The sequence below is a fragment of the Stenella coeruleoalba genome (assembly GCF_951394435.1).
Source record: "Stenella coeruleoalba genome assembly, chromosome: 20".
NCBI classification, from domain to species: Eukaryota; Metazoa; Chordata; class Mammalia; order Artiodactyla; family Delphinidae; genus Stenella; species Stenella coeruleoalba.
In genome coordinates, this window is record NC_137166.1 from 20,718,733 (window position 1) to 20,731,071 (window position 12,339).

A 12,339-nucleotide genomic window follows, 5' to 3' on the forward strand; every position below is an offset into this window, starting at 1 on the left:
GTATAGCTACTCCTAGCTTTTTATTACCGTTTGCTTGAAATATCTTTTTTTTCATTTCTTTACTCTCTCTATGCATCTCTTTAGAGCTAAAGTGAGTCTTATAGGCAGCATATTGTTGGATCTTGATTTTTTTTAATGCATTCAGCCATGCTGTATCTTTTGATTAGACAATTTAATTCATTTACTTTTAAAGTAATTATTGATAGGTAAGGACTTACTGTTGCCATAATTGTTTTCTGACTGGCTTGTAGATACACTGTTCCTTGCTGCTTATCCTGTTCTTTTGCATGTGTGTTTTGAAGCCTTTTGGTATTAGTATGCTTTAACCTGATTATTATATTCTTTTGGGTAATTACTACAGTTTTTAGCCTTGTGGTTACCATGAGGCTTACATGAAGTATCTTAAAATTAGAACATCCTATTTTGATGTTACAATTTACATATTTTTAATATTTCACAGCCATAACAGGTTATTTTTACATTTGTTTTTAGTTTTTAAACTAGAGTTGTAAATGAAACATCCCCCCATTACCATATTGAAAAATCTGTGATTATAAATTTACCATTACCAGTAAGTTTTATGACATACCTTATGTTTTATATGATGTTAATTGGTGTTTTTTTACTTCCACTAGAACTCCTCTTAGCATTTCTTGTAAGGCAGGTCTAGAGGTGATGAACTCGCTTACCTTTCGTTTGTTCAGGAAAGTTATTCTTTCATTTTTGAATAATTCTTGGTTAACAGTGTCTTCCTTTCAGTGTTTTAAATGTATCATCCCACCCACTCCTGGCCTGAACGCTGCTACTGAAAAATGCACCTATAGTCTTATGGAGATTCCCGTTCATGTAACTTCCCTCTCTTCCCTTGCTGCTTTCAAAATTCTTTGTATTTGACAATTTAATTATGTGTCCCAGTGTAGTCCTGTTGGGGTTCAACCTATTTTGGATCCTTTAGGCCTCATGGATCTGGATGTCCATTTCTCTCTCCAGGTTTGGGAAATTTCCAACCATTATCGCTTTAAATATACTTTCCTTGTTTCTTCTCCTTCTGGGATTCCCATAACATGGCTGTTTTTCCTTTTAATTTTGTCCCGTTTATCCTGTAGGCTTTCTTCACTCTTTTCTCTTGCTCCTCTGACTAATTCCAAATGCCCCGTCTTCTAGATCACTGATTCTTCTGCATGGATGAATCTACTGTTCAAGCTCTCTATTGACTTCTTCTGTAGTTTCCTTTTCCTTTGGGATTTGTTGGTTGAACTTTTGTTCATTGTTTTCCTAATTTCATTTAGTTGTCTTTGTGTGCTTGTAGTTCACTAAACTTTTTAAAAGAGGTTTATTCCAAATTCTTTGACAGTTCATAGGTCTCCATTTCTTATGGTCAGTTATAAGAGCTTTATTAGTTTCCTTTGGTGGTGTCATATTGACCATTTTTTGTGATCCCTGATTTCTTATGCTGGTATCTACATGCTTGAGTAAGGCGTCTCCTCCTCCAGACTTTACCAGCCCACTTAATTGGGTTTCTGCATGTGTCAGTCTGCAACGTCCTTGGCAGGTGGGGTCTATTTAGGCAAGGCTTTTGCCCGAGCTCTGAGGTGTTGCCACTCTTGATTTTGCTCCCTGCCCCAATGGGACTGTACAATGGCCTCAGCTATTTCCTGGGTTCTCTGGTCAGGCTTTCTCATTGGGACGGGGTATATATTATACTCAGCAGTAGAGAGGGCCATGAATGAGCGTCCCTGTCCTGATGGGGCAGCAGAAAAAGGCATCAAGGTCTGGAGGACTCATTGTTTGGGGAACTGAACTAGGCAAGACTACGCCCTGAATTTCCTTGCCTGACAGGGCCACCATTTTGTGCTGCAGATGGGGATAACCCTGGGATTTGCTTTCTCTTCACTGTAAGCAAGGCTGTTAAATGGGCTCCACAGCTTCCTATGTGCTCTGTTTAGGTCCCCTGGTTAGCAGGCTGTAGTCAGAATTGGGATCCTGCAAATTAGTTTTTCTGCTCAACAGGGCCCTTTGTAGGCTCTAAGGCTGGCAAGGCTCTTATTTGGAGGTCAAATTAGGCAGAACTTGGTACCAAGTTCCCTGGCCTCAGTAGCCACTGTCCCAGTTCTACAGATGGGTAGGACCACCGACCAGGTTCTTGGTGGCAGTGTAACTGGAGGTGCAAGATGGGCTACACAGATTCCTGGGAACTCTGGTTAGGGTTCCTTGTTGGGTGGGGCTGTACGTTAGCTTCCCTGCCCAGCAAGGGCTTTGTTTGTTTGGGAATCAAATAAGACAGACCTGTATGCTACGCTCCCTGGAGAAGATGGGTCACCATCTTGACTCTGCAGGCACAAAGCCGCCGGTCATGTTCTCTCTTCAACTACCACTGTAATCAGGCCTGCAGGTTATGCTACCAAGATTCCCAGGAACACTGGTTAGAGGCTGTATGCAGCAGTGGGCAGGGCTACAGCTTAGTTTCTCTGCACAGGGCGGGCAGGGGAGCCACAGAAAAGGCCCCGAGGCTGATAAGACCCATTTGGGGACTAAGGAGGCAGTCCTGTCTATCAAACTGTTTGCAGAGACCAGCCAGTGACCCCAGATGGGCAGAACCCCTGGCCAGGCTCCCTGCTCAGGTGCTGCTATGCTAAGTCATTTTCCGGGTGCTGCAGCTTCCTGGTTGAGCAGGGCCATGAGTTAGCTCCCCTAAGGGTATAGGGGCCAGGCTCAGCTTTTCCTCTGAGGCCCCAAATCAGGCAGACCTGTACCCCACTGAGTTGCCACCACCTCAGCTCAGCAGATGAGTGAAGCTAGTGGTTAAGACTTCTACTTGGGCACTGCAGGTAGGAACTCAGTTGGCCAAGATCCAAGTGTTTGTTGGTTGTTCAAACCCCTCCCCTCTTCTCCATCACAATCTGATTCTGAATGGGGACTCCCTCCCCTAAGTTACCCACGTTGCTGGGGCAGCTGGATGTCCACCCTGGGCCTTCTTTTCTCACTGGAGGAGCCCTCCGGGGGTGGTGCTGCACCAGCCTGGGGAGGGGCAATGTGGTCAGTGTGTAGCTGCTCGTCTTACCCTTCTTGTGTGGTCTGTCTCCGCCCTGTGTTCTAGGATTTTCTCAGCCGTGTCTTGTCCAGGAATAGTTGCTCTGTGAGGGGGAATGAAATCAGTAGCTCCCCATGGCGCCATCTTGATGGCATCACCCCCACCCCGTAATTCATACCTGTGCAGCCTTCTCGTTTCCTCCTGCCTCTCAGGGTTTCCTGATGGCAGTGAAATCACTGCATCCTTCATATGTCTCTATTACAAGGTACAGTAGAGATGGATGGCTCACCCACTGCTGTTGGAAAGTTCTGGTTTCTTTCCCCCTTGGAGACCTGATGCCAGCAGGCAAGTGTAACTTCGGTGTGAATAGAGCGTGAATTCAATTCTTGCTAATCTTCCAAAGAATGCTACGAGGGAAGCTTGATGAGTAAACAGGCCACAAAAGGAAAGGTAGGATTCCCCAAATCGTTCAGCCAGTAGGTTGTGGCTCTGGAGGTGGAGGAGGAACCTCTTTCCCTGGGCCCTCCCATCCTACTTGGAGTTTACGAAGCCTACCTTTGGTCAGGGCATTTATATTTCCTTCTGCCTAGAACCCGGTTTCTCTTGTTCTTTTCTTGGTTGTGCTTTTCAGACCTTCATCCATCAGGTCTTTGCTCAAATGGCAGTCCTTCAGAAAGGCCTTACCTGACCACTTAATTTTTTTCGTAAAGACTTAACATGATCTGCAATTTTTCAGTAATTTAGTTGTTTGTCTGCTTATTTATTGTCTGGACTTCCTCTAGAATTTAACTCCTTATTCACTACAGTAGCCCCTGTGCCTCAGAATCTTCATGTGCTCCTCCCAGATAGTGGGAGAGTAAATGAACTGGGGGTAAAGTATGCCTTAGATGGTTCCTGCCTGGTAGGAGCATCACCTGTATCACGTCACTGCCAGAAATGCACAGCCTCACCCTAGAACTAGAATCCTACATTGTAACAGGCCCTCCAAGTGCTTCTGATGCATGCTCCAGCTTGAGAGCTCCTAGTGGGGCAGTGCTTCTTTATTGATCTTGAATATGCATCTGAACAGACCTAGGATACCTTAGTAGAATGCAGATCCTTGTTCAGTAGGTCTGGGTGGGGGGAGGTGTCAGGGAACCTGCATTTCTAACAAACCCAGGTGGCACTCACGCTGCTGACCACTTACTTGCCACTCAAGTAAGTGGTCAGCAGCATCTTTGCAGTAACCTGGGAAGCTGTAAAAATCACTGATGCTGGTCCCTCCCTTAGATGTTCTGATTTAATTGGCCTGGAGTACAGCTATACTGGGTCTTTTTAAAAGCTCCTCAGGCAATTCTAATGTGCAGGCAAGGCTGAGAACTGCCACCCTGGAAGGTTTTCAGGTGTGTGCATCCTCAGAACACCACTGGGTGTGCAGACAGGTGACACACAGCAGCTCTGAGCCAGGGTCTGCATAGAGTTCAGACACCATAAGACACAAGACCTGAGAGTTCTGGGGGAGACCTAAAAAAGGAAGTCTATGGGGAGACAGACTCAAGGAGAAACTGTAAGCAGTGGGGGAAACTAACTCCCTCAGCCCACTTACCGACCTAGATCTGCAAACACGTCCGCTCGATACAAGGATTCGATGCTGCTCAATCCACACTGATCCAATGAGTACAAAAACCAGTGATGATTTTGTCTTCAAGATAAAACTCCTATGGATAAACAAATGTTCCAGGGATTGCATTAGCTGGCCAGGTTAATTGAAAATGACTCCAGTAATTAGTTTTGTGCATTCAGTTTGTTATTAGTGCAGATGCTTTTCATAGAAGGGACAAAAGCTCCTAAGTGAAACCTCTCTGGCTTTTCTGTCATTCCTCTGAACTTGTGTTCTAAAAAATGGATCATGCATTCAGAGGGTTCGCTAGATTTAAAATAAATCATCCCTTTGGTGTACACAGCCCCATATACATTGGGTTATATACCTTGAGATGAAGAGACATAAACAGGTGGTGTTTTGTTCCTATTAACATGCCCAGTGGGACTTCTTAAAAGAGGGTTGATGTTTATTAGGATGTTTTCAAGAATGCTCTCTAAAATGAACAAGAACATGAATATAAATACTGTTCCTAATAAATTAGATTTTTAAAAGAGGAATGTGAAAGAAGGCATTATGAATGTAGCAAACAAGATGCAGGAAGTGGGTTGTGAACCCTGAATCTACCTCCCAGATTCTCTATTTCATCATCTCAGGATGCTATAGGGATGAACAGGAAGTTCTGGGAGGCATTATGCAGAATACTGTTAAGATATCACGTTTGACTAAAAACAGAACTACCATATGATCCAGCAATTCCACTCCTGGGAATATATCCAGACAAAATGCTAATTCAACAAGATACACGTTCCTCTATGTTCACAGCAGCACTACTGACAATAGCCAAGACATGGAAACAACCTAAATGTCCATCAACAGATGAATGGATAAAGAAGATGTGGTGAGGGTGTTGGCCCCGCCCACTCGAGCCTGGGAACCCTACTGAGCTCTTATGCCAGTCCCCTGCCCTACAAAGCCCTCTCCGGGCCACGTGGGTCCTGGGGGCATAGGAGGGAGGCAGGTGGGAGGGGCACTCCAGGACCTGAAGAGCAGGAGAGGAGCAAGGACATTGGCCCCGCCCACTCAGGCCCGGGAAGCCTGCTGGGCTCCCAGGTGGGGACCCCCACCCTCTGAGACCAGAGGCAGGAGGCACGCCTGGGCCCCTTCCATTCTATAAGCCACACCCCCAGGGCATTTTCCAGCCCTCTGGGTCCTAAGCATAGGCCCTGCCCTCCACAGCCAAGGCCTTTTCCACTTTCTCCCCCCCCCCCACACCCCCACTGCACAGCTTGCAGGATCTTGGTTTACAAGCTGGGGGTCAGGGAGAAGCTCCTGCAGTGAGAGCTCTGAGTCCAAACCACTGGACTAACAGAGACCCTCGGACCCCCAGGGAATATTCATCTCAGCACCAACCCAGCTCTACCCAACAGCCTACAAACTCCACTGTTGGAAGCCTCAGGCCAAACAACCAGTAAGACAGGAACACAATCTCACTCATCCAAAAAAAAAAAAAATGAGATGGCAAAAAAATATGTCACAGATGAAGGAACAAGGTAAAATCCTACAAGACAAATAAATGAAGAGGAAATAGGCAATCTACCTGAAAAAAGAATTCAGAGTAATGAGAGTAAAGATAATCCAGAATCTCAGAAATAGAATGGAGACATGGATTGAGGAAATAAATGTTTAACAGAGATCTAGAAGCACTAAAGAACAAAGATGAACAACACAATAACTGAAATGAAAAATACACCAGAAGGAATCAATAACAGAATAACTGAGGCAGAAGTTCCTGGTAACAGGAACATACATATTAATAATAACCTTGAATGTAAATGGATTAAATGCCCCAACCAAAAGACACAGACTGGCTGAATGGATACAAAAACAAGACCCATCTATCTACAAGAGACCCACTTCAGACCTAGGGACACATACAGACTGAAGGTGAAGGAATGGAAAAAGATATTCCATGCAAATGGAAATCAAAAGAAAGCTGGAGTAGCAATACTCATATCAGATAAAATAGACTTTAAAATAAAGAATGTTACAAGAGACAAGGAAGGACACTACATAATGATCAAGGGATCAATCCAAGAAGAAGATATAACAATTATAAATATATATGCACCCAACATAGGAGAACCTCAATACATAAGGCAAATGCTAACAGCTATAAAGAGGAAATCGACAGTAACACAGTGATAGTAGGGAACTTTAACACCCCACTTTCACCAATGGACAGATCATCCAAAATGAAAGTAAATATGGAAGCAGTAGCTTTAAATGACACAATAGACCAGGTAGATTTAATTGATATTTATAGGACATTCCATCCAAAAACAGCAGATTACACTTTCTTCTTAAGTGCACATGGAACATTCTCCAGGATAGATCACATCTTGGGTCACAAATCAAGCCAAGGAAAATTTACGAAAATTGAAATTGTATCAAGCATCTTTTCTGACCACAACGCTATGACACTGGAAATCACCTACAGGAAAAAAAACTGTAAAAAGCACAGATACATGGAGGCTAAACAGTGCACTACTAAATAACCAAGAGATCACTGAATAACCAAGAGATCACTGAAGAAATCAAAGAAGAAATAAAAAGTACATAAAAACAAATGACAATGAAAACACAATGGCCCAAAACCTATGGGACACAGGAAAAGCGGTTCTAAGAGGGAAGTTCATAACAATACAATCTCACCTCAAGAAAAATCTCAAATAAACAATCTATCCCTACACCTAAAGCAACTAGAGAAAGAAGAACAAAGAAAACCCAGTCAGCAGAAGGAAAGAAATCATAAAGATCAGAGCAGAAATAAATGAAATAGAAACAAAGAAAACAGTAGCAAAGATCCATAAAACTAAAAGCTGGTTCTTTGAGAAGATAAACAAAATTGATAAACCATTAGCCAGACTCATCAAGAAAATAACGGAGAAGACTCAAATCAATAGAATTAGAAATAAAAAAGGAGAAATCACAACTGACACTGCAGAAATACAAAGTTATAAGAAACTACTACAAACAACTCTATGCCAATAAAACGGACAACCACAAGAAATGGACAAATTCTTGGAAAGGTACACTTTTCCAAGACTGAACCAGGAAGATTTAGAAAATATAAACAGACCTATCACAAGTAATGAAATTGAAACTGTGATTAAAAATCTTCCAACAAACAAAAGTCCAGGACCAGATGGCTTCACAGGCAAATTCTATCAAACATTTTGAGAAGAGCTAACACCCATCTCAAACTCTTGCAAAAAACTGCAGAGGGAGAAACACTCCCAAATCCATTCTATGAAGCCACCATCAACCTAATACCCAAACCAGAAAAATATATCACAAAAAAAGAAAATTATAGGCCAATATCACTGATGAATATAGATGCAAAAATCCTGAACAAAATACTAGCAAACAGAATCCAACAATATATTAAAAAGGATCATACACCATGATCAAGTGGGATTTATCTCAGGGATGCAGGGATTCTTCAATATATGCAAATCAATCAATGTGATACAACATATTAACAAATAAAAATCATATGATCATCTCAACAGATGCAGAGAAAGCTTTTGACAAAATTCAACACCCATTTATGATAAAAACTGTCCAGGGCTTCCCTGGGGGTGCAGTGGTTGAGAGTCTGCCTGCCGATGCAGGGGACACAGGTTCATGCCCCGGTCCGGGAAGATCCCACATGCCGCGGAGCAGCTGGGCCTGTGAGCCATGGCCACTGATCCTGTGTGTCTGGAGCCTGTGCTCCACGACAGTGAGAGGCCCGTGTACCGCAAAAAAAAATATATATATACTGTCCAGAAAATGGGTAGAGGGAATCTACCTCAACATAATAAAGGCCATATATAACAAACCCACAGCAAACATCATACTCAATGGTGAAAAACTGATAGCATTTCCACTAAGATCAGGAAAAAGATAAGGATGTCCACTCTCGCCACCCTTATTCAACATAGTTTTGGAAGTCCTAGCCATGACAATCAGAGAAGGAATAAAAGGAATACAAATTGGAAAAGAAGTAAAACTGTCACTGTTTGCATATGACATGATACTATACATAGAGAATCCTAAAGATGCCACCAGAAAACTACTAGAGCTAATCAATGAATTTGGTAAGGCTGCAGGATACAAAATTAATGCACAGAAATCTCTGGCATTCCTATACAGTAACAACGAAAAAATCAGAAAGAGAAATTAAAGAAACAATCCCATTTACCATTGCAACAAAAAGAATAAAATACCTAGGAATAAACCTCCCTAAGGAGGCAAAAGACTTGTACTCAGAAAACTATAAAACACTGATGAAAGAGATTAAAGATGACATAAACAGATGGATAAAAATGCCATGTTCTTGGAAGAATCAATATTGAGAAAATGACTCTACTACCCAAAGCAGTCTACAGATTCAATGCAATCCCTATCAAACTACCAATGGCATTCTTCACAGAATTAGAACAAAAGAATTTTACAATTTGTATGGAAACACAAAAGGCACTGAATAGCCAAAGCAATCTTCAGAAAGAAAAACGGAGCTGGAGGAATCAGGCTCCCCAGCTTCAAACTATACCACAAAGCTACAGTAATCAAGACGGTATGGTACTGGCACAAAAACAGAAATATAGATCAATGGAACAGGACAGAATGCCCAGAGATAAACCCACTCACATATGGTCAACTAATTTATGACAAAGGACGCAAGAATATACAATGGGGAAAAGACAGCCTCTTCAATAAGTGGTGCTGGGAAAACTGGACAGATACATGTAAAAGAATGAAATTAGAACACTCCCTAATACCATACATAAAAATAAACTCCAGATGGATTAAAGACCTAAATGTAAGGCCAAACACTATAAAACTCTTAGAAGAAACCATAGGAAAAACACTCTTTGACATAAACCACAGCAAGATCTTTTTTGACTCACCTCCTGAAGTAATGAAAATAAAAACAAAAATAATCAAATGGGACCTAGTTAAACTTAAAAGCTTTTGCACAGCAAAGGAAACCATAAACAAGACAAAAAGAGAACCCTCAGAATGGGAGACAATTTTTGCAAATGAAACAATGGACAAAAGGATTAATCTCCAAAATATACAGCAGCTCATGAAGCTCAATATCAAAAAATCAAATACAATTAAAAAATGGGCAGAAGACCTAAATAAACATTTCACCAATAAAGACATACAGATGGCCAAGAGGCACATGAAAAGATGCTCAACATCACTAATTATTAGAAAAATACAAATCAAAACTACAATGCTGTATCACCTCACACCGGTCAGAATGGCCATCATCAAAAAATCTACAAACAGTAAATACTGGAAAGGGTGTGGTGAAAAGGGAACCCTCCTGCACTGTTGGTGGGAATGTAAATTGAAACAGCCACTATGGAGAACAGTATGGACGTTCCTCAAAAAACTAAAAATAGAACTACCACACAACCCAGCAATCCCACTACTGGGCATATACCCTGAGAAAACCATAATTCAAAAAGAGACATGTACCAAAATGTTCACTGCAGCACTATTTACAATAGCCAGGACATGGAAGCAACCTAAATGTCCATTGACAGATGAATGGATTAAGAAGATGTGGCACATGTATACAATGGAATATTACTCAGCCATAAAAAGAAATGAAATTATTAGTAGTGAGGTGGATGGACCTAGAGTCTGTCAGAGTGAAGTAAGTCAGAAAGAAAAAGAAATACCATTTGCTAACGCATATATATGGAATTTTTAAAAAATGGTACCGATTAACCTAGTGTCAGGGCAGAATAAAGACGTAGACATAGAGAATGGACTTGAGGACACAGTGGCAGGGAGGGGGAAGCTGGGGCGAAGTGAGACTCGCATCGACATATATACACTACCAAATGTAAAATAGCTAGCTAGTGGGAAGCAGCAGCATAGCACAGGGAGATCAGCTCAGTGTTTTGTGACGACATAGAGGGGTGGGATAGGGAGGGTGGGAGGGAAGCTCAAGAGGGAGGGGATGTGGGGATATATGTATACATATAGCTGATTCACTTTGCTGTACAACAGAAACTAACATAGTATTGTGAAGCAGTTATACTCCAGTAAAGATCTATTAAAAAAAAATCCCTCACTACTATATATAAAATAGATAACCAACAGGGACCAACTGTATAGCACAGGGAACGATGCTCAATATTTTATAATAATCTGTAAGGGAAAAGAATCTGAAACGTGTGTGTGTGTGTGTGTATAAACTGAATCACTTTGTTGAACACCTGAAACTAACACAACATTGTAAATCAACTACAATTTTTTTAAATGATGAAAAGTCATATAAAAGATATGGCGTATATATATACAATGAAATACTTCTCAGCCATAAAAAAGAATGAAATAATGCCATTTGCAACAACATGGATGGACCTGGAGATTATCATACTAAGTGAAGTCAGACAGAGAAAGACAAATATCATATGATATCACTTATATGTGGAATCTAAAATATGACACAAATGAACCTATCTATGAAACAGAATCACAGACACAGAAAACAGACTAGTGGTTGCCAAGGGGAAGGGGGTTGGGGGAGGGATGGAGTGGGATGCCAGGGTTAGCAGATGTAAGCTATTATATATAGGATGGATCAACAACAAGGTCCTACTGTATATAGCACAGGGAACTACATTCCATATCTTATGACAAGCCATAATGGAAAAGAATATGAAAAAAGAACATACATATGTATAACTGAATCACTTTGCAGTGCAGCAGTAAGTAACACAACATTGTAAATCAACTATACTTCCTTTAAAAAAAAAAAAAAGACCAGGTTTGGAGAGTCTAGGAGGTGACATGACCACACCCTTTTCTGGGAAGGATCTCTTACAGGCCCCACCCCCGTGGAGGCAGCCAGCCAGAGCCGGGCAAGGTCTGTAGTAAATGACCCTGTCCTCCCCGGTCATAGTTGATTGGTAGACACAGTGTAAACCTGGCTAAGTTCTCTCTCCAGAAAATCGGAAGAAGGTGATACCGAGTCTGGGAGTCTTAGGAATGAGCCACTTGAATGCATCAGTCTAGAGCAGTGCTCTGCTGTAGAACCTTCTCAGTGATGGAAATGTTCTGTAGCTTGCACTGTCCAATACAGTAGCCACATGTGGATACCAAGCAACTGAAATGTGGCTACTGTGACTGAGGAACTGACTTTTTAATTTTACTTAAATTTACATTTAATAGCTAGTGTCTATTGTATTGGACAGCACACCTCTAGAGGCCACTTTTATGGCCTTCAGCTTCTACTACGGAATCCCCAGAGCCTCTTTGGTTATCTCCTTTGCCAAGTTCAGCTGTTGCATCAGTTTCACAAGACACCCTAGGAGCTTTCCAGTAAATCCCCCAATTTACTTCAGCTAGCCAAAGGTGCCCTAATTAAGATAGGGTGTTAATTAAGTTTAAAGCTTAAATACCATCCTTTTGCAGAGGGATGTCTGTCCATCACATTAAAACCATCCATATGTGAAGATGCTGGACCTCCTCTTGCCCATGGGTATTCTACCAAAGTAGGAATGAAGAAGGTGGATTAATTCTTTAATGCCTAATACCCTAAGCAAACTATCTTCTGAAGTCACAGGGCGATCCTATTTGAAACAGAAAAGAATTAGTGGCAGGACTTATTTATGTCAGAGTTACATGGGACTCAGCATTAGCCTGGGGATCTGGA

The 12,339-nt window shown here is 41.7% G+C and overlaps 1 protein-coding gene across 12 annotated transcripts in view; it reads right to left on the reverse strand.

Annotated features, from left to right (window-relative positions):
• LOC307179510 (uncharacterized protein) overlaps positions 1-12,339 on the reverse strand; it is a 511,372-nt gene that overhangs the window by 7,991 nt on the left and 491,042 nt on the right. For 6 of the 12 annotated variants that reach the window (XR_013825406.1, XR_013825410.1, XR_013825411.1 and 3 more), the window contains one exon: positions 540-4,728. The gene's annotated coding sequence lies outside the window, so the exon portion shown is untranslated. Of the gene's footprint in view, positions 1-539; positions 4,729-12,339 lie in introns of those variants that run through there. The other 6 variants (XR_013825403.1, XR_013825405.1, XR_013825404.1 and 3 more) reach the window with 5 other exon arrangements.